At 37.3% G+C, this 21,840-nt stretch overlaps 1 long non-coding RNA gene across 1 annotated transcript in view; it reads right to left on the bottom strand.

Annotated features, from left to right (window-relative positions):
- The window catches only part of LOC110743368, an 84,718-nt gene extending 69,440 nt beyond the window's left edge, over positions 1-15,278 (bottom strand). The window contains exon 1 of the long non-coding RNA XR_002522335.2: positions 14,945-15,278. This is a non-coding gene — a long non-coding RNA (uncharacterized LOC110743368). The remainder of the gene's footprint in view (positions 1-14,944) is intronic.
- Positions 15,279-21,840: the final 6,562 nt, after the last annotated feature.

Here is a 21,840-nt window from a genome sequence, read left to right as displayed (position 1 = left end):
GTTTTGTTATTGTTCTTAGGTTTATTTGAAACTTACAAAGAAAAAGAAAATCAATGACTTCTCAGAAAAAGGAAAAAAACAGATGTAGGTGGAAGAGAAAGAATACATAGGATTATAATAGGTTTGGCGTGGATCTCGTTGCTGAAGAAAACGAGCCTTGGAATTCTTTGTAGTGGATTTTCAGAGAGACAAGTAAATGGTCACAAAATACACTGCTGAATGGAGCAGTGAGTGAGGACACCGGAAGGAGAAGAAAGCTAGAAATTTGAATAGAAAGTTGAACAAAATGCACTTTGGATACCAACACTCTTCAGTGAATGGGTGAAGAAGAAAAACCTTCCTCTAGTTTTGTTTCAAAGGCAATAATGAATAGAATAGCAAAGTTAAGCGTGAATGAAATACATATTTATCTATTTTTTGAAAGGTAATGCGTGTCTTATTTTCACTACATTATTTCCAGAGCATAATAATTTCAGCCTAAGTTAACTTTCAGTGGTCAGTCTTTGCTGTCCAGCTCTGCATTGCTCAGGAAATTCATTAATCATCATTCAATCGATCAATCAATCAATTCCTTCTGTTTCTTTCCCACCTGGAGCTCTGCTGTCAGAGTTGCACATGGCCAGTGAGATGTGGCTCACTCAGGAATCCACGCCTGCAGCTACCCTGGGTGCTGACTGCCAGTCTCTTCTCAGAGGCCCTTGTTCCTACAGGCGTTTGCTCTCTGCTGTATATAGTTTAAGTCAAATGATTCCAAACACATTCTCTAACATTTGGATAAAATCTGTCTAGTACTTTCTTGTGACACAGAAACATAGAGGGAAAATATTGCTATATTTATGCAAATATAGAATCTTTACTCTGAGGCTTTTCTTAAATTCACAGTCACCCATATGCCAAGTGGATTTACTGTTCATTACTCAGTGTCTTTACTGTTTGTAACTCAGATCACGTTTTCCTTCGTGGAGCCTGCTTACTGAATATTTGTGTGATGATTTGAACTCAATTAGCTGCTTATTACTAGAATATATTTTCCTCTTTGGAGCAAGCATGTCAAAGAGTATAAATTTTTTTAACAGATTGCTTTTTAATTCTATTAGTTGAAGGGTAGTCTTTATATGTAAAATAGTGAATTATAGTTAAGGAACCAAGGGCCCTTCTGTCTTAAGTTTTAACTGTTCAACAGATCATCTAATAGTTTTTAAAAATTTTATAGGAATGTCTGATCTTATTCACAAGCACTAACAAATGGGCATAAAAATATTCCTCCCTTGATTTTTCTGACCTGTACTTTTTGTTTTGTTTTTGTATTTTTTATTTTGTTCATTACTCCATGTCATTGGTCACTTCATGTCAGGATTATTTGCAGCAATCTTCTGTCCTTAATATATTGATGTTTTGGGGGGGTTCTAACCTAAGCTCTATTCTTTGTCCATTCTTTAAATTCTCTGAGTAATTATACATTCAGTTGGCTTTGATTACTGTGTATATTAATAATTCTGGCCGGGCGCAGTGGTTCACTCCTGTAATCCCAGCACTTTGGGAGGCCGAGGTGGGTGGATCACGAGGTCAGGAGTTCGAGACCAGCCTGGCCAAGATGGCAAAACCCCATCTCTACTAACAAATACAATAATTAGCTGAGTGCAGTGGTGGGTGCCTGTAATCCCAGCTACTTGGGAGGCTGAGGCAGGAGAATCACTTCAACCCAGGAGGCAGAGGTTGCAGTGAGCTGAGATCACACCACTGCATTCTAGCCTGGGTGACAGAGAGAGACTCCTTCTCAAAAAAACAATGATAATAATAATAATAATAGTAACAATAATTCCAACACCCCATCTCCATCTCCACCCATTTCTTTTCTAAACTTCAGACTCAACTGCTTATTCAAGCTCTCCATCATTTACCTCACAGGAATCTCATGGCAACTTGTTCAACTTGAGTGTCTCTGGACTTCTCTCCACTGGCTTCTCTGCAAATGTTTTTCTCAGTGAGTGGCATCTGGTTTCCCAGCTGCTCAAACCAGATTTCTAGGGCTCTCCCTTTGCTCTTTCCCATCCCACACTCCCCATCCTGGAAATCACATAGCTTTGTCAATGTCATCACTAGAAACACCAGCCCCTGCCCTTCTCCCCTACTGGCGTCGCTGTATGGCATGCTACTGTCATCTCTTGTAGCCTCTTTGCAATTTACCTCCCTGTTTCTAACTTGGCCCTGCTCCAATCTACTTTCCACACTGGATCCAAGAGATCTTTGTAAAATTCTAATCTGATTGTGCCGTTCCCTTGCTTGAATCAATACATTCCCAAAGCTTTTAAGTAAATCTAGGTAAATTGTTTATAAATTCCTTCATGTTATTATCCCCATTTACTTTTCTAACCTCATTTCTACCCGACCAAAACACCTTTAAATGCAACAGTCCCATAATTCTAAATTACATTTCTTTTTTATGGTATGCTATTTCTCCCTTTCGGCATTTATATTTGCTGTAAATTCTGCGCAGAATACTGTGGACAGTCCCCTCTCCCTGCCTCTCATGTTCATTTTTAACCAACTTCCACTCATCTTTATTTTTCATATGTCAACTTAGATATCATTTCTTCTGAGATGCAATCTTTAGGGCCTCAAAACTGATCTAGGTGTCTCTTTTATGTACTTTAATTTCTTGATCATATCAAACATAGTACTGAAATATTATTTTGTAGCGATGCTTAACACAGGTTATATTTTTATTTTTTAATACTTAGAAAACTTTCACTAACTAATTTACTATCGTTGAGTTTCTTGACTGGGGTCCCATACTTTCTTTAAAGGTGGATAATAGATTTGAAATAACCTCATGGGTGATTCCGATACATATCTGGGGCAACATCTCTGACTATACATTTAGAAACACTATTTATTGCAATTCTTGTTTATTTACTTATATTCTACATTAGCCTGTAAGCTAGCTCTGTGAGGGTTGTGACTGTATTTAAAAATCTTACTGCTGTATCCCCAGTACTTATCAGGCACTTTGAAAGTAACAGGAATTCAACACACAGATGATGGAGTCATTGAATGAACAGCTTTTGTCAATGAATGAAATGTTCAGAGCACATTCTTTTTTTTTCTTTTTGTTTGACAGAGTCTTGCTCTGTTGCTAGGCTGGAACGCAGTGGTGCAATCTCGGCTCACTGCAACCTCTGCCTCCCAGGTTCAAACTATTTTCCTGCCTCAGCCTTCTGAGTAGCTGGGACTACAGGCGCATGCCACCACACCCAGCTAATTTTTGTATTTTTAGTAGAGATAGGGTTTCACCATGTTGGCCAGGATGGTCTCAATCTCTTGATCTTGTGATCCGCCCACCTCGGCCTCGCAAAGTGCTGGAATTACAGGCATGAGCCACCGTGCCCAGCCGAGAAGGAGCACTTCCAAGGGAAGGAAATTAACCCTAGAAATGTCAGATTTGTGTCTACATAATTAATTTCTTCTGTTATTCCAGGAATGCAACCAAAATTTATTAGATCTATGCTTAAGAACAGTGAAGAACTTAAAAATTATCAAAAGCCTTAAAATGTGCATACAGCAATTCTAATTCTGGGAATTTATACTGGCAAAGCATAAAAATTAGCATTATATTTAATTACCTTGAGTTTTTATAACAGTAAAAATTGTGAGTGACCTAAATGATCAATAATAGAGAATTGATTTATGAACTTATGGTATATTTGTATAATAAGCTATAATTTAGACATTAAGTCATATTTTTCAGTGTTATATGTATTTTCTTTTAAACAAACTTTATTTTAGGTTGAGGGGTATATTGAAGGTTTATTACATAGGTAAACTCATGACACAGGGGTTTGGTATACAGATAATTTAATTGCCCAGGTACTAAGCCTAGTAGCCAATAGTTATTTTTCTTAATCCTCTCCCTCCTCCCTCTCTTCACCCTCAAGGAGGCCCCAGTGTATGTTGTTCCCCTCTTGTCTGTGTATTCTCATCATCTAATGCCCACTTGTGAGAACATGTGGCATTTGGTTTTCTGTTTCTGCGTTAGTTTGCTAGGGATAGTGGCCTCCAGCTCCATCCATGTTTCAGCGAAGGACATGATGGCGTTCCCTTTTGTGACTGCATAGTATTCCATAGTGTATATGTACCACTTTGTTTATTCAATCTGCCATTGATTCCATGTCTTTGCTATTGTGAATAGTGCTGCAATGAACATACACATGCATGTATCTTTATGGTAGAATAATTTATATTTGTTTAGGTATATACCCAATAGTGATATTGCTGGGTCAAATGGTTGTTCTGTTTTTAGCTCTTTGAGGAAGTGCCTCACTGCTTTCCACAATGGTTGAACTAATTTACATTCCCACCAACAGTATAAAAGTATTCCTTTTTCTCCACAACCTCAACAGCATCTGTTATTTTTTTACTTTTAACAATAGCCATTCTGACTGGTGTGAGATTGTATCACATTGTTGTTTGAATTTGTATTTCTCTAATGATCAGTGATATTGAGTTTTGTTTCATATGCCTTTTGGCTGCATGTATGTCTTCTTTTGAAAAGTGTCTGTTCATGTCCTTTGCCCACTTTTGATGGGATTTTTTTCTTGTAAATTTGTTTAGGTTTCTTATAGATTATGAATATTAGGTCTTCACCAGATGCATAGTTTGCAAATATTTTCTCCCATGCTGCAGGCTGTTTACTTTGTTGATAGTTTTTCTGTGCAGAATATCTTAAGTTTAATTAGATCCCATTTATCAATTTTTGCTTTTGCTGTGATTGCTTTCAGTGTCTTTGTCATGAAACCTTTGCCAGAATGGTTTTGCCTAGGTTGTCTTTCAGAGTTTTGACAGTTTGGGGTTTTACATTTAAGTCTTCAATCATCTTAAGTTGATTTTTGTATATGGTATAGGGAAGGGGTTCAATTTCAATTTTCTGCATATTGCTAGGCAGTTATCCCAGCACCATTTATTAAACAGGGAATTTTTCCCCATTGCTTGCTTTTTTCAGCTTTGTCGAAGATCAGATAGTTGGTGTGTGGCCTTATTTCTGGGTTCTCTATTCTGTTCCATTGGTCTATGTGTCTGTTTTTGTACTAGTACCATACCATTTAGGTTACTATAGCTCTGCAGTGTAAAGTGGGGCAACATGATTCCTACAGCTTTCTTCTTTTTGCTTAGGATTGCCTTGGCTATCCAGGCTCTATTTTGGTTCCATATTAATTTTAAAATAGATTTTTCTGGTTCTGTGAAGTTTCCAGTTCATTGGTAGTTTGACAGGAATAGCATTTAATCTGTAAATTGCTTTGGGTAGTGCAGCCATGTTAATATTTATTCTGCCCATGAGCATAGAGTGTTTTTTCATTTATTTGTGTCATCTCTGATTTTTTTGATCTGTGTTTTGTAATTCTCCTTGTAGAGATCTTTCACTTCCCAGGTTAGCTGCATTCCTAGCTTTCTGTGAAAATTGTAAATGGAACTGCATTCCTGATTTGGCTCTCAGCTTGGCTGTTGTTGGTGTATAGAAATGCTAGTGAGTTTTGTATATTGATTTTGTATGCTAAAACTTTACTGAAATTGCTTATCAGCTGAAGGAGCATTTGGACTGAGACTATGGGGATTTCTAGGTATAGAATCATGTTATCTGCAAACAGGGATATTTTTGCTTCCTCTCTTCCTATTTGGATGACCTTTATTTCTTTCTCTTGCCTGATTACTCTGGCCAGGACTTCCAATACTATGTTGAATAGGATTGGTAAGAGAGAGTATCTTTGTCTTGTGCTGGTTTTTAAGGGTAATGCCTCCAGCTTCTACCCATTCTGCATGATGTTGGCTTTGGGTTTGTCATAGATGGCTCTTATTATTTTGAGCTATGTTCCTTTAATGCCTAGTTTATTGAGAGTTTTTAATATGAATGGATGTTGAATTTTATCAAAAGCCTTATGCTTACTGAAATAATCAGGTGGTGTTTGTCTTTAGTTCTGCTTATGTGTATGTTGAACCAACCTTGCATCCCAGGGATAACACCTACTTGATTGTGACGAATTAGTTTTTTGATGTGCTGCTGGATTTGATTTATAAGTATTTTATTGAGACTTTCTGCATCAACATTCATCAAGAATTTTGTCCTAAAGTTTTCTTTTTTTGTTTTGTCTCTGCCAGGCTTTGCTATCAGGATGATGCTAGCCTCATAGAATAAGTTGGGGAGGAGTCTTTCCTTCTCATTTTTTGGTAACAGTTTTAGCAGGAATAGTACCAGTTCTTCTTTGTACATCTGGTAGAATTCAGCTGTGAATCCATCTGGTCCTGGGCTTTTTTTGGTTCGTAGGCTACTTATTATTATAAAATCATATTTTAGAAATGTATCTATTGGCCGGGCGCGGCAGCTCAAGCCTGTAATCCCAGCACTTTGGGAGGCCGAGATGGGCAGATCACGAGGTCAGGAGATCGAGACCATCCTAGCTAACACAGTGAAACCCCGTCTCTACTGAAAAAATACAAAAAACTAGCCGGGCGAGGTGGCGGGCGCCTGTAGTCCCAGCTACTCGGGAGGCTGAGGCAGGAGAATGGTGTAAACCCGGGAGGCAGAGCTTACAGTGAGCTGAGATCCGGCCACTGCACTCCAGCCTGGGCGACAGAGCAAGACTCCATCTCAAAAAAAAAAAAAAAATTAAAAAAAAAAAAGGAAATGTATCTATTGATATGCATTTAATAATATATAATAGACAAAAAAGATTACAAAATAATACACACATAATTTCTGTTGTTAAATTTATATTTTATACATTTAACATATTATGTAAGAAAGACTGTTCACTGATATGTACAATCATGTTCACAATTTTTATCATCCTAGCATAAAATAATTTTGTATATTATCTCTCTGTTTCTTTATTTTAGTCATTATTTTTTGTTACTCTGAAAGTGTGTCTCAAAAATCACAGAATATTCCTAAATATTAAACTATGTGGAAATCAAATAGGAGTATTTGCTCAAATTTTTACTGAAATCTTCTTCACCCATCATTTCCCACTAACCCAGTGTAACTCTCAGGAGGCCCACACAATTGTCCATTATCAAGAAAAAATACTTTCAAAAAAACTGAAGGGAGCTATGTCACAGTAATTTCAGACTTTTCATAGTTCAATACAAGTTATGGATATTTCCTGAAGGATAGTACCTTGTTCATGGAAATGCACCCTTACTTAATCAGATGATGACATGGGATATGGTGTTAACTAGATAAAAAAGTCCATCTGTGCCTGAGGCTCTTCTGGTAGGAAATACTTGAAGCTTAAGTTGTTTTCATTACTAGAATTTGCATGACAGTAGTTTTTAGTAACATACAAAGAAAAAGATGGTACTTAAAAATACTATTAAAATACTTTTCTGACTTTAAAAGAAAAAAGTACTATTAGATAGTGTTACTAAATATTAAAATGAACATTGTAAGAATTGTTACATATCTTATAGTGTGAGGAAAAAAATCCTCTTATTAATTGTACTATTTTAGACTTACTGCCATTACATTTCAGTTAAAGCTTTCCTGACACTTTTATTATTAGAAACAGATTAGTGTTATGTACTGTACCAAAATGATTGCTTTAGGATAAAAACACTGTTGAATAGTTTAGACTAAGGAACTTTGAAGGCTCATTAGTGTTGTTCATATAAATTGCCTATGAAATTAGGGATTCCTAAAAGGACAGTGGTATCTTTTGAGTCAATTGTGTTGTCAAAAAATAATAATAATAACTCCACAAGCCCATGCTTTGGATCCTAGCTCTGCAGCCATTCTGTAACCTTCCAGGCATTGAACCCTTAGAGTCACTGCTATAGAAGTCACATCTGCATCACAGACCTTAGAGCAACGGTTGTTCCACACAAACCCACGTTCTGGACCTTAGTTCCATAACGACTCTACATGTGCCAGTGCCTACCACACAAGAGCCACTACTGCTTTAGAAGCACCCACGCCCTGAACTGTACAGAAACTATAGGTATCCACATGCCTTTGTTTCAGACCCTGGCTTTCCAGCTGTTCCATAAGCATCTGTTCATTACACATTGAGACCAACACTGGAGCTGGGGTGCCTGCATCTCAGGCACCAGTGCCACTGCCACCGTGAACATAACCATGAACCAAACCCAACACCAAGAGGGATCCTCTTGGCCATGACTTCCCACACGGGAGAACAAGATATCAGGAGGGCTCCCAGCAACCTTCACCAACAATTAACCCGACAACGCTCACCACCACTGTGGAAATCTGCAGCCTTGGCCACTGAGGACCCTTGAAATCAACTTATGGAAACGTACAGAGACTATGCTTTTGTACTTTCACTGGACCTGGAATTGCTGCATCTCACCCATCAGTACCCTCATACCCACCAATAGGTGAAGGACTTTCTTCACGGAAACTAGCCTGTAAATTCTGGAATAGGTGACTGTCCCAACAAATATGCAGACATCAATGTAAGACAAGAGAAGCAGTAAACATCAAGAAAACATGACACTAACAAAGGAAAACCATAATTTCCAGTAGCCAGTCTTCCATAATGGAGATCTACAAATTGCCACAGAAAGATTTCAAACTAAATGTCTTAAGAAAGCTCAAGCTACAAGCAGAATCAATGATATCAAGAAAACAATACATGAACAAAATGGGGTAAATAAAGAGATATAAATAATTTTTAAAAACAACAAAACAAATTCTGAAGCTGAAGAATACAATGAATGAAATGAAAAAAAATACAACAGTGACAAAGCCGACTTGATCAAGCAGAAAAAAAAAAATTGCAAGCTCAAAGATAGGTAATCTGAAATTACCCAGTTAAAGGAACAAAAAAAAAAGAGTGAAAATGAGTGTGGAAAGCCTATAGGATGTATGAGATACCATCAAGCAGCCCAATTTACACATTTTGATAATGTAAGGAGAAGAGAGAGAAAAAGAAATAATATTTAAAGAAATAATGGCTGAAAATTCCTGAAATCTGAGGAAATACATATACATAAGGATACATGAAGCTTAAAATTTCCCAAACAAGGTTAACTCAAAGAGATCTCCACTGAGGCACATTATAATAAAATTTTTAAATATCAAAGGAAGAGAGATTTTAAAAGCTTCAAGAGAAAAGAGACTCTTCACATACAGAAGAAATTTCATTAGACTACAGATGATTTCTTAGCAGAAACTTTTCAGGCCTGAAGAATAGGCTGATAAATCCTAAGTACTAAAATAATAAGAAAAAAACTACCAAACAAGAATACTTTACTGAGCCAATCTGTCCTTAAGAAATGAAGAAGAGATAAAGACTTTCCCAGGTCAAAAAACAAACAAACAAACAAAAAACAAATGAGGGAGTTTGTTACCACAAGACCTGCCTTACAAGAAAGTTTTCCATGCTGAAATGAAAAGACCTTAGTGAGATGAAAATATAAAAATCATTAGTAAAAACAAATATATAGTCAAATTCAAAATATTCAAATACTGTAACAGTGATAGATAAATCACTCTTAACTCTGGTATAACAGTTAAAAGACAAAAGTATTTTTTAAAACTATAGTTAAATTTTTCAACAAACATACATAATAAAAATATGTGAACAGCGAGATCGAGAAACATAAAATATGTTTAGGGGGAGTGGAGGAAAGAAAGAGCAGAGTTTTTGTATGTGATTAAGGTTAACTTGTTAGTATAAAATAGACTGGTTTTTTTTTTTATTATTATGCTTTAAGTTCTAGGGTACATGTGCACAACGTGCAAGTTTGTTACATATGTATACTTGTGCCATGTTGGTGTGCTGCACCCATCAACTCATCAGCACCCATCAACTCATCATTTACATCAGGTATAACTCCCAATGCCATCCCTCCCCTTCCCTTCCCATAATAGGCCCTGGTGTGTGATGTTCCCCTTCCAGAGTCCAAGTGATCTCATTGTTCAATTCCCTCCTATGAGTGAGAACATGTGGTGTTTGGTTTTCTGTTCTTGCGATAGTTTGCTGAGAATGATGGTTTCCAGATGCATCCATGTCCCTACAAAGGACACGGATTCATCCTTTTTTATGGTTGCATAGTATTCCATGGTGTATATGTGCCACCTTTTCTTAATCCAGTCTGTCACTGATGGACATTTGGATTGATTCCAAGTCTTTGCTATTGTGAATAGTGCCGCAATAAACATAGGTGTGCATGTGTCTTTATAGCAGCATGATTTATAATCCTTTGGGTATATACTCAGTAATGGGATGGCTGGGTCATATGGTATTTCTAGTTCTAGATCCTTGAGGAATCGCCAAACTGTTTTCCACAATGGTTGAACCAGTTTACAATCCCACCAACAGTGTAAAAGTGTTCCTATTTCTCCACATCCTGTCCAGCACCTGTTGTTTCCTGACTTTTTAATTATTGCCATTCTAACTGGTGTGAGATGGTATCTCATTGTGGTTTTGATTTGCATTTCTCTGATGACCAGTGATGACGAGCATTTTTTCATGCGCCTGTTGGCTGTATGCATGTCTTCTTTTGAGAAATGTCTGTTCATATCCTTTGCCCACTTTTTGATGGGATTGCTTGTTTTTTTCCTCATAAATTTGTTTGACTTCTTTGTAGGTTCTGGATATTAGCCCTTTGTCAGATGAGTAGATTGCAAAAATTTTCTCCCATTCTGTAGGTTGCCTGTTCACTCTGATGGTAGTTTCTTTTGCTGTGCAGAAGCTCTTTAGTTTAATCAGATCCCATTTGTCAATTTTAGCTTTTGTTGCCGTTGCTTTTGGTGTTTTAGACATGAAGTCTTTGCCCATGCCTATGTCCTGAATGGTATTACCTAGGTTTTCTTCTAGGGTTTTTATGGTTTTAGGTCTAACATTTAAGTCTCTAATACATCTTGAATTAATTTTCATATAAGGAGTAAGGAAAGGATTCAGTTTCAACTTTCTACTTATGGCTAGCCAATTTTCCCAGCACCATTTATTAAATAGGGAATCCTTTCCCCATTTCTTGTTTTTCTCAGGTTTCTCAAAGATCAGATGGCTGTAGATGTGTGGTATTATTTCTGAGGGCTCTGTTCTGTTCCATTGGTCTATATCTCTGTTCTGGTACCAGTACCATGCTGTTTTGGTTACTGTAGTCTTGTAGTACAGTTTGAAGTCAGGTAACTCTAATGTGTTTTGTGTTAGCCTCATGGTAATTGCACAGGAAAAACCTATAGTAGATACAGATAAGATAAAGAGTAAGGAATTATCACATATCACTATAGAAAATCAATGACAAAGGAAGTGTGCAAGAGAGGAAGAAAGAAGCAAAAGAACTACAAAAGAGCCAGATACAATTGAAAAATGAAAATAGTAAGTCCATGCCTATCAATATTTACTTTAAATATAAATGGATTAAATTATTCAATCAGAAGACATAGAGTGGATAAAAATAAACAAATGTGCACACACGCACACACACGCACACACACACCAAACTGTATGCTGCCTAGAAGAGACTCACCTCAGCTTTAATGACATTTATAGGTTGAAAGTGAAGGGATGGAAATGGATATGGAAACCAAAACAATGGAGAGGTCACTATACTTACATCAGACAATACAGACTATAAGTCCAAAACTGCCACAAGAGACAAAGAAGGTCATTATAGACAGACAAAAGAATCAACAAATCCAGAGTATATAATAATTGTAAATACATACACCCCCAACATTGAGGCATATGTTACATATATAACATAAATATTACCAGAACTAAACGGAGAAATACACAACACTACAACAAATAGTAGGTAAATTCAATACCTTCACTTTCAACAATGAACATACTTTCCAGAAAGAAAATTAATAAACAAACATTGGATCTGAACTACACTCAGACCAATTGTCCTAACAGACATATGCAGAACATTCCATCCAACAGTAACTAAATACACATTTTTTTCAAGTGCACATTAAACATCCTCCAGGACAGATCATAGTTGAGGCAAAAAAAAAAAAAAAAATAGGCCATAGCACAGGTAAAAAAAAAATGTTCCAACCACATGATGTGAAACTAGAAATCAACAATAAGAGAAAAACTAAACATTTATAAATATGTGGAAATTAAACAACACACTCCTAAACAACCAATGAATCAAAGAAGACATCAAAAGAGAAATAAAAAGATTGTAAAACAAATAAATATAAAAGTAAAACATACCAAAAGTTATGGGATGCAGCATAATCAATACAGGGAAGTTACAGTAATAAACACCTATATTAAGAAAAAAGAAACATTTCAAATAAATAACCCAACTTTACAGCTTAAGAAACTAAAAAAAAAGAACAATCTATACTTAAAATCAGCAGAAGAAAAGAAATAATAAAGGTCAGAGCAGAAATAAATAGATACTTAAAAAACAACGTAAAAGATCATGGGCTCGGTGCAGTGGCTCATGCCTGTAATCCCAGCACTTTGGGAGGCTGAGGCGGATGGATCACCCAAGTTCAGGAGTTTGTGAACAGCCTGACCAACATGGAGAAACCCCATCTCTACTAAAAATACAAAATTAGCCAGGCATGTGGCACATGCCTGTAATCCCAGTTACTCATAAGGCTGAGGCAGGAGAACTGCTTGAACCCAGAAGGTAGAGGTTGTGGTGAGCCAGGATTGCACCATTGCACTCCAGCCTGGGCAACAAGAGAGAAACTCTGTCTCAAAAAAAGAAAAAAAAAAATGTAAAGGATCAAGAAAAAATTTTTTTGAAAAAATAAAAAAATTGACAAACATGTATTTAAATTAACTAAGAAAGAAAGAGAGAAGACCCAAATAAATAAAAGTACACATTAAAGAGAAGGCCTTTAAATGACATCACAGAGACACAAATTACTGAAAGAGACTTATGAACAATTATATGCCAACAAATTTGATAAGCTAGATAAATTTGGGTAAATTTCTAGAAACACCACCTACCAACACTGAATCATGAAGAAATAGAAAACTTGGACAGACTAATAATGACTTAAGGAAATTTAACCAATAATCAAAAATCTCGCACCAAAGAAAAACACAGGACCTGATAAAGTTTACTATTTGGTAGACCTCACTATTGAGTTCAACAGTGAATTCTACCGAACATTTAAGGAGAATTAATGTCAGTCATTTTCAAATTCATCCAAAAAATTGAAAGATAAAGAATATTTTTAAACTTATAAGGCTAATATTACCCTAATACCAAAGCCAGATAAAGACACAAAAACATGAAATTACAGGCCAATATCCCTGAGGAACATAAAGGCAAAAATCCTTAACAAAATGTTAGCAACCTGAATTTAATAGCATTAAAAGGATCATATACTTTTATCAAGTGATATTTATCTCTGAGATGCAAGGATGGTTTAACATACCAAAATCAATAAATGTGATACACACTAACCATATGAAACGTAGAAATCATATGATTATCTTATAGATGCAGAAAAAGTATTTAACATAATTCAACATTGTTTCATGATTAAAGTCTCAACAAATTGGATATAGAAGAAGTGTATCCCATCATAATAAAGGTCATATGTAACAAGCTCCAAAACAACCGTATACTCAAGAGTGAAAAGGTGGGAAGTTTTTCTTCTATAATCAAGAACGAGGTTGTCCACTCTCACCACTTCAACTTAACATAGTACTAGAAGGCCTAGTTAGGGCAATTAGGCAAGAAGATGAAAAAAAAAAAAAAGCCATCTAAATTAGAAAGGAAGATGTAAAATAGTCTCCTGTTGCAAATGATATGATCTATATATAGATAGTCCTAAAGACTCCACCAAAACAAACTGTTAGGACTAAGAAACAATTTCATTAAGGTTTCAGGATACAAAAGCAACATACAAAAAGTAGTGATATTTCTATACACTAACTGAAACTATTTGAAAAATAAATGTTTTAAAATCCCATTTAGAATAGCATCAAAAATAAAATATTTGGAAATAAATTTAAACAAGAAGGTGAAAGATCTGTACACTGAAAACTATAAAACTTTGATAAAGGAAATTGAAGAAGATGCAAATAAATAAAAAGACATTCTGTGTTCATGATTTGGAATAATTGATATTATTAAAATGTCTACACTATTCAAAGCAATTTATAGACTCATTGCAATCCACATCAGAATTTCAATGACATTTTTCACAGAAATAGAAAAAATATTCTAAAATTTTTATGGAACCACAAAAGACCCCTAATAGCTAAAGCACTCTTGGGCAAGAAGAACAAAGCTGGGAGTATTACACTTCCTAATTTCCAATTATGTTACAAAGCTATAGTAATCAAAACAGTATGGTACTGGGATAAAAATTAGACATATAGATCAATGGAGCAGAATAGAGAGCTTAGAAATAAATCCACACATATGTGGTCAACTAATTTTCCACAAAGATGTCCAGAAAAAACAATGGAGAAAATACACTGTTTTCAATAAATGGTGTTAGGAAAACTGGACATCCACATGCAAAAGAATGAAATTAGGCACTTATCCTACACCATATAGAAAAATCAACTCAAAATGGAGTAAATAATTAAACTTAAGACCCAAACCCTTCAACTTCTAATAGAAAATACAAGGGAAAAACTCTTTGATATTAGTTCTGGCTATATATATTTTTAGGTTATGACCCAAAAGTTTCAGGCAACAAAAGCAAAAATAATAAATGGTACTACAAAACACTAAAACATGTTTACACAGCAAAGAAAACAATCCAGAAAATGAAAAGGTGACCTACAGAATGGGGGAAAATACTTGCAAACCAATTATCTAATAAGGAGTTCATATTCAAAATATGCAATAGCCCCTCAACCCCCATCCACAGTTTCACTTTCCATGGTTTCAGTTACCCATGGTTAACTGCAGTCTGAAAATATTAAATGGAAAATTCTCAAAATAAACAGTTTACAAGTTTTAAACTAGCATGATGAAATCTCACTGTGACCTGCTCCATCCTGTCTGGGATGTGAATCATCATTTTGTCCAACATATCCACACCGTATATGATATTCATCCTTTAATCATCCACATGGCCTGCTCCTGGCATCTGACCAGTAACATCATCATGGCTTGAAGATAAGCAACACCCACAGCAGATGATCCTCTTTCTGACATATCATCAGAAGGTCAATAGTAGCCTAATGCTACATCACAATGCCTGCATTATTTACCTCACTTCATCTCATTAGGCAGGCATTTTATCATCTCACATCATCATAAGAAGGGTGAGTGCAGTACAATAAAATATGGGCCAGGCATGGTGGCTCACACTTGTAATCCCAGCACTTTGGGAGGCTGAGGTGGGTGGATCACTTGAGCCCAGGAGTTCTAGACCAGCCTGGCCAACATGGCAAAACCCTGTCTCTATGGAAAACACAAAAATTAGCCAGGCATTGTGGCACATGCCTGTAATGCTAGCTACTTAGGAGGCAAAGGTGGGAGGATCGCTTGAACCCAGCAGAGGTTTCAATGAGCCCAGATCATGCCACTGTCCTCCAGCTTGAATGACAGAGTGAGACTCTGTCAAAAAAAAAAAAATTTAGAGACCATATTCACATAATTTTAATTACAGTGTATTGTTATAACTGTTCTACTTTACTGTTAGCTATTGTTGTTCATCTCTTACTGTCCCTAATTTATAAATCAACTTGTATGGTAAGTATGTACTTATAGAGAAAAAAGCATAGCATATATAGGGTGCTGCGGGAAGTCAGGGACTCCAAACGGAGGGACTGGCTGAAGCCATGGTGGAAGAACATAAATTATGAAGATTTCATGGACATTTGTTAGTTCCCCAAATTAATACTTTTATAATTTCTTACACCTGTCTTTACTGCAATCTCTGAACATAAATTGTGAAGATTTCATGGACACTTATCACTTCCCCAATCAATACCCTTGTGCTTTCCTATGCCTGTCTTTAATCTCTTAATCCCGTCATCTTCATAAGCGGAGGATGTATGTCACCTCAGGACCCTGTGATGATTGCATTAACTGCACAAATTGTTTGTAGAGCATGTGTGTTTGAACAATATCAAATCTGGGCACCTTAAGAGCAGGATAACAGCCATTTTCAGGGAACAAGGGAGATAACCTTGAAGTCTGGCTGCCTGTGGGCCAGGCAGGACAGAGCCATATTTCTCTCATTACCAAAAATGGGTAAGAGAACTATCGTGGAATTCTTTCCCAAATAAGGAATATTAATAATTAACAGCCCTGGGGAAAGAATGCATTCCCAAGGCAGGGCCTCTAAAATGGCCACCCTGGGGAGTGTCTGCCTTATGCAGATGTAGATAGGGATGAAACACGCCCTAGTCTCCTGCAGCGCCCCCAGGCTTGCTAGGATTAGGAAATTCCAGCCTGGCGAATTCTAGTCAGACCAGTTCTCTGCTCTTGAACCCTGACAATGCGTGCACAGCAGGACATGGAAGTTCATTAGTGATTCTAGTTTCACCCTGACCTTCTGCCTTGTGATCTTTTGTTACCCTTGAAGCATGTGGTCTCTGTGACCCACACCCTATTCATGCACTCCCTCCTTTTTGAAAATTGCTAATAAAAACTTGCTGGTTTTACGGCTCAGGGGACATCATGGAACCTGCCAACATGTGATGTCACCCCGGGACACCCAGCTCTAAAATTTCTCTCTTTTGTACTCCTTCCCTTTATTTCTCAAAACAGCCAACACTTATGGAAAATAGAAAAGAACCCATGTGAATTATCAGGGGCAGGTTCCCCCAATAAGGGTTTGGTACTATCTGCTGTTTCATGTCCACTATAGGTACTGGAAGATATATCCCCCAGAAAAGCAGAGACTACTCTATATAGAACATATACAACCCAATAGCAAACGAAACAAATAGCCCAATAAAAATGTAGGCAAATGAGCTGAATAGACATTTTTCCAAAAAAGGCCATGCAAATGGCCAACAGGAATATAAAAATATGCTCAGTGTTACTAATCTTCAGGAAAATGCAAATTAAAACAACAATGAGATATCTCATAGCATTCAATAAGACGGTTATTATCAAAAGGCAAAAGATAGCAAGTGTTGGTGAGGGTATGGAGAAAAGGGACTCCTTGTACACTGTTGGTGGGAATTTAAATTGAATCAGCCATTATGGAAAACAGTATGAAAGTTTTTCAAAAAATTAAAAATGCAATTACCATATGATTCAGCAACCCCACTTCTAGGTATATACCCAAAGGAAATAAAATGATTGTCTCAAACAGATCTATGCACTCTCATAGTCATAGCAGCATTGTTCATGATCGCTAAGATACAGAAGCAATCTAACTGTTCATCACAAATGAATGAATAAAGAAAATGTAGCATATATATATAATGAAATATTATTTTGTCTTACAAAAGAGGGAAATCTTTCCATTTACAACACAATGGATGAACCAGGACATCATGCTAATTTAAATAAGCCAGACATAGAAAGACAAATAAATATTGCATGATCTCACATGTGAAATATAAAAATGAATAACTAAATAAACTTATTACCTCACCTCTTTCCTATTTTTGTGTCTGTGGCAAAAACACTTCAGATCTATCTATTCTTTTAGCAAATTTCAAGTATACAACGCCTTATTATTAATTTATATTCAACATGCCATACATTAGGTATCCAAAACTTATTTATCTTAAAGGTTGCATCTTTTGACGACCATCTCACACTGCACAGAAAAAATAGGTATGAAGTGAGTTGATGGATATGGTAGTTAGTTTTATGAGGTAAGAATTTCACAATACATAAGTATATCAATGCATTATATCATATATTTCAAATATATACAATTTTGTCAATTATACCTCAATAAAGCTGGAAAAAACAAATCTAATAGCTCCACTTAAACAATGTTCAGCTTCAATGACTTCGTTTGCCAAAAAATTTTGTTAAAAGGTGTTACAATAATAATCATCTTCTTTAAAATGAGCACTGAAACTCAAAAGATTAATATAGATGTACATAAAATAATGTCAATTTCTTAAATTACAGAGCATTTGGTTTTTAAAACAAGAGTTGTGATTTCTATTTTGATTGGGGCTCTGATAAAAGTCAGCCAGATTCATTTGCTGCATAAATTACTCTCAGATTGTTAACAGAAGTTTTTTCTGCAGCTGCAATAACTCATCCAGGCTGTTACAGAACTATGTAACTCACTGCAGGCAGAACTTCCTAAATGTCAACTTAGGAACCAAAGAGGTTTCATGGATCTATATGAAGCTTTAGCACCATCCTGGGTTTTGAACACAGATGCTCCACAGACCTGTGACTGTATTTACAGTAGCATAATGATTCAGTTGCTATCTTACGTCTAATCTCCAGACTCTAAATATGCCACAAATGCTGCTGTTCACTACTTATGTGCTAGACTTGCCCACCTTGTCTCATACCTACTTTTAACTACTCTTCTTTATGCTTCTCTCCATAATTTTGTGCTAGGCAGTCACCTCCATCGGAAATATTTAGAAAGAGCCAAAAATATATTTAAATGTAAGAAATGCAAGGAGGAATGCACACTCAAGGAGGAATGATGAGGAAATGAGGAGGGATGCAAATAATTCACAGGGTACTAAATATTTTTTGATCTTCCAATTTCCCTCTGTAGTACATTTCCGTATTCATCCTCAACTTGAGCTTCTAAGATAATAAGGCAACAGCAATTCATATCCCGAGATTATCCACAGATAAAATAGACTGTAGCAGCTGCTGCCCTCTGCCCAAGTCCCCCTTCAGTTTTGAAGGATGTAGTCCCTCAGCTGCATAGAGTGCTATGACAGTCCTCAATGGTCACCTCTGTCTCTTGAAATTGCCTGTTGGTAGAGAGAGCTGCCTCTCTTGATGTCACAATCCTTTCCTCAGGGAAATCTGTTTCCAATGCCTGTTGAGGAAGCTTGGCCCCTCACTCACTCAGGTGTGGCTTTCAAAGACAGCTAGGAGGGGGAATTCTCTTAATGGGCAGGGCTTCACGCGCTACACTTGGTCATCTAATTCATGTAGAAAGAGATGCAACCTCAGCCTCAGTTTGGAATATACACAGACGTGTGGGTGCTGAATGGCACAGACAGATCATCAGAGGCCTAGTGGGAGAGAAATTCGGAGATCATAGGCAAGGATATCTGGAGTAGTGTTGTGTAGATGACACTACGGGAGAGGACACAATGTGGGAAGATCTTTCAGTTGCAGGTTAACACCCACCAGAAATCATCTAGTTTGAAAGAAGCACTAGACAGCCAAGTAGACGGAATGACTCAGCCACTTGATGTCAGCCAGCTTCTGTCATTGGCCATTCCAGTGCTGCTGAAATGAACACATGAAAGGGGTAGCTTTAGTGTCAGAGATGTTAGGTTATGCTTGGGCCCAACAGCGTGGGTTCCCACTCATCAGAGCTGGTCTAGCTCCGGGTGCTGCCAAACGGCAAACTTGCCAGCAACAAAGATGTCATCTTCATCCCCAATACTGCATCATTTCTTGAGGAGACCATCCCATCACTAAGTGGCAAGTTCACCACAGTCTACTTCTTTCATCTTGCAAGGGTCAGCGGTTCATTTTGACAGTAACAAACAAATTCTGAACATGATTTTGCTTTTTCTGCCCCCATGGTTTCAACCAACACCGTATCTGAATGCTTACAGAGTGTCAGATCCAACAACAGCAATTTCACTTGTAATTATGTCAGGCTGAGAGACAAACCTTAAAACCAAGCAGGTCTATCAGTGGGTCCGTAATGACGGGATCTGCTGGTCCTATCCCATGCCACACCACTCTATCGCACAACCTGATGGAGTGCTGAAATAGCCTGTTGAGACACAATGGAGGTGTAGGCCCAGACATGCTTCCCTGTGAGAATGAGACAGCACCCTCTACACAACATACTCCACAGTACAGGACATAGCATCTATCCTGAATCAATGAGCATTCGCCGGCTCTGGGTTCCTGATAAACAGAATACATAGATGAGCAACCAAAGTCAAGAGTGGCCTCTGTTACCAACATTCTCAATGACCCACTTGAGGATTTGTGCTTCTTGTTCCTGCAACTCTGGGGTCTGTAGGTTTAAAGATCTTGGTTTCCAAAGGAAGAACATTTCTGCCACGAACACATCATCATTTCCCTTGAATCTAAGTTGTGGTAACTTCCTGAACACATTAAATTTCTCATGGCAAAGGACCAAAAGACAAGAAAAGGAGTCACCATCCTAACAGAGGTAGTGGCTTCTGGCCCTCCTTTATCCCCCACCTCAGGAGGAGGAGCTGCTGCTACACAAAGGAATTTGCTGGCAACATACCTTTGGAAAGTCCTTGACCAATTGTTTTGGTAAATGGACAAGTGCGGCAGCCCCAGCCTGAGGCAGGTGTAGTGCCCAGGATTTCATGCCAGTAGATGACCTGTCTAGAAGAGCAGAGGTAATATCTGAGGGTGAGTAGAATCTAGGATGGACAGTAGAAGAGGGAGACTGTACTAACTGTGGGTCTTGAGACCAACTGCAGTGGTCAGGCCTGTAATCTTCCTTGAGGACCCTCACTGGAATCCTTGGAGAGGCTGCCCCAACATTTATGTAGAGAAGCAGAACAAGTACAGCAGGGAATGAACTATAGTAGACACAGCCGAGCTGCCCAGATTCTCCTGCAGGATTGAAGGGCCTGTTCCTTCCCTTTCTCCCGGCACTGGTAGGCATCAGCCCAGAGACGTGCAGTGTACTCTGAGTGCCTCAAGTTTGGGGCTTGACTTACAGTGCCATGGTGCTTAACACACTTGAAGAGAGGGTGAAAGATCTTGTGACTGAGTGACTGTTTTAATTATAGCATAGCAGGGTGTTGACTCTTCTTTTTGGCTTTGAGACAATGTGCTTGTTCAAGTCATGAAATCACCTGTTTTCAGAATCACTAAGAGTTGGTCCAAGATAACTTAGTTGACTCAAACACTACATTAATCATATTATGTGACCTATGAAATAGTCTGCTGGAAAGCAAATTATGTCATTTCATTAAACCATCTTATCAAGGATGACAAAAAAACCATGAAATAAGCCATTTTTTCTTAATTTCTTCCATGGATTTTGTATTATTCATAAACTAATTCTTAAGAAAGTAATTTAATTTGGGTACAAAAATTAGTATATATTAAGATACAATGGATTTTATGTTATGATTGGAAAGTCATATTCATCTGGACACATTTAGGTGGCAGTTGTAGGATCTTATGTAAGTTTCTGAACTTTTCTGTATTTTAATTTCTGTGCCTTATTTGTTAAATATACCTTCCTTTTTAGCGTTGATGTGAAAATTATGAGTCAGTAAGGCACTGAAAATGTGCTTGACAGAGAATAAGCAGTCAAGTTATTACTATTTTTGAATGCCCATCACATGTCAGAGACAATAAGAAGGTTTCACTTGGATAGTTGCTTGTACACACATCATCTCATTTAATGCACACAATAACCCTAATGCATAGCTGTTCTTCGTGTTACTTACGAGGAAAATGAGGGCCAGAAAAATGGACAATCGGCTCAAGGTCACACAGCTAGACAGTGGCCATGCTAAGGCAGCAAAGATCACAGCTAGACAGTGGCCATGCTAAGGCAGCAAAGATCACAGCTAGACAGTGGCCATGCTAAGGCAGCAAAGATCAAAGCCAGAAGAAACAATCCTGTAGGTACCTTAGCATTTCTTCATAGCCTTTCTTTTCTCAGCTTTATTACGAATCTTTCCATCTGGCCATGTCATCTGTTTGGCCTATTCTCCAGAAGTCAAGAGATTAGATCTAAATCTCAACAGTCTTGTCCTTGATGCAATAGAGAGCTGAAATCCTCTCTTAGGATACATATTA

Source organism: Papio anubis, chromosome 3 (genome assembly GCF_008728515.1).
Source record: "Papio anubis isolate 15944 chromosome 3, Panubis1.0, whole genome shotgun sequence".
Taxonomy (NCBI): domain Eukaryota; kingdom Metazoa; phylum Chordata; class Mammalia; order Primates; family Cercopithecidae; genus Papio; species Papio anubis.
This window is presented reverse-complemented; position numbering and strand designations above follow the sequence as displayed.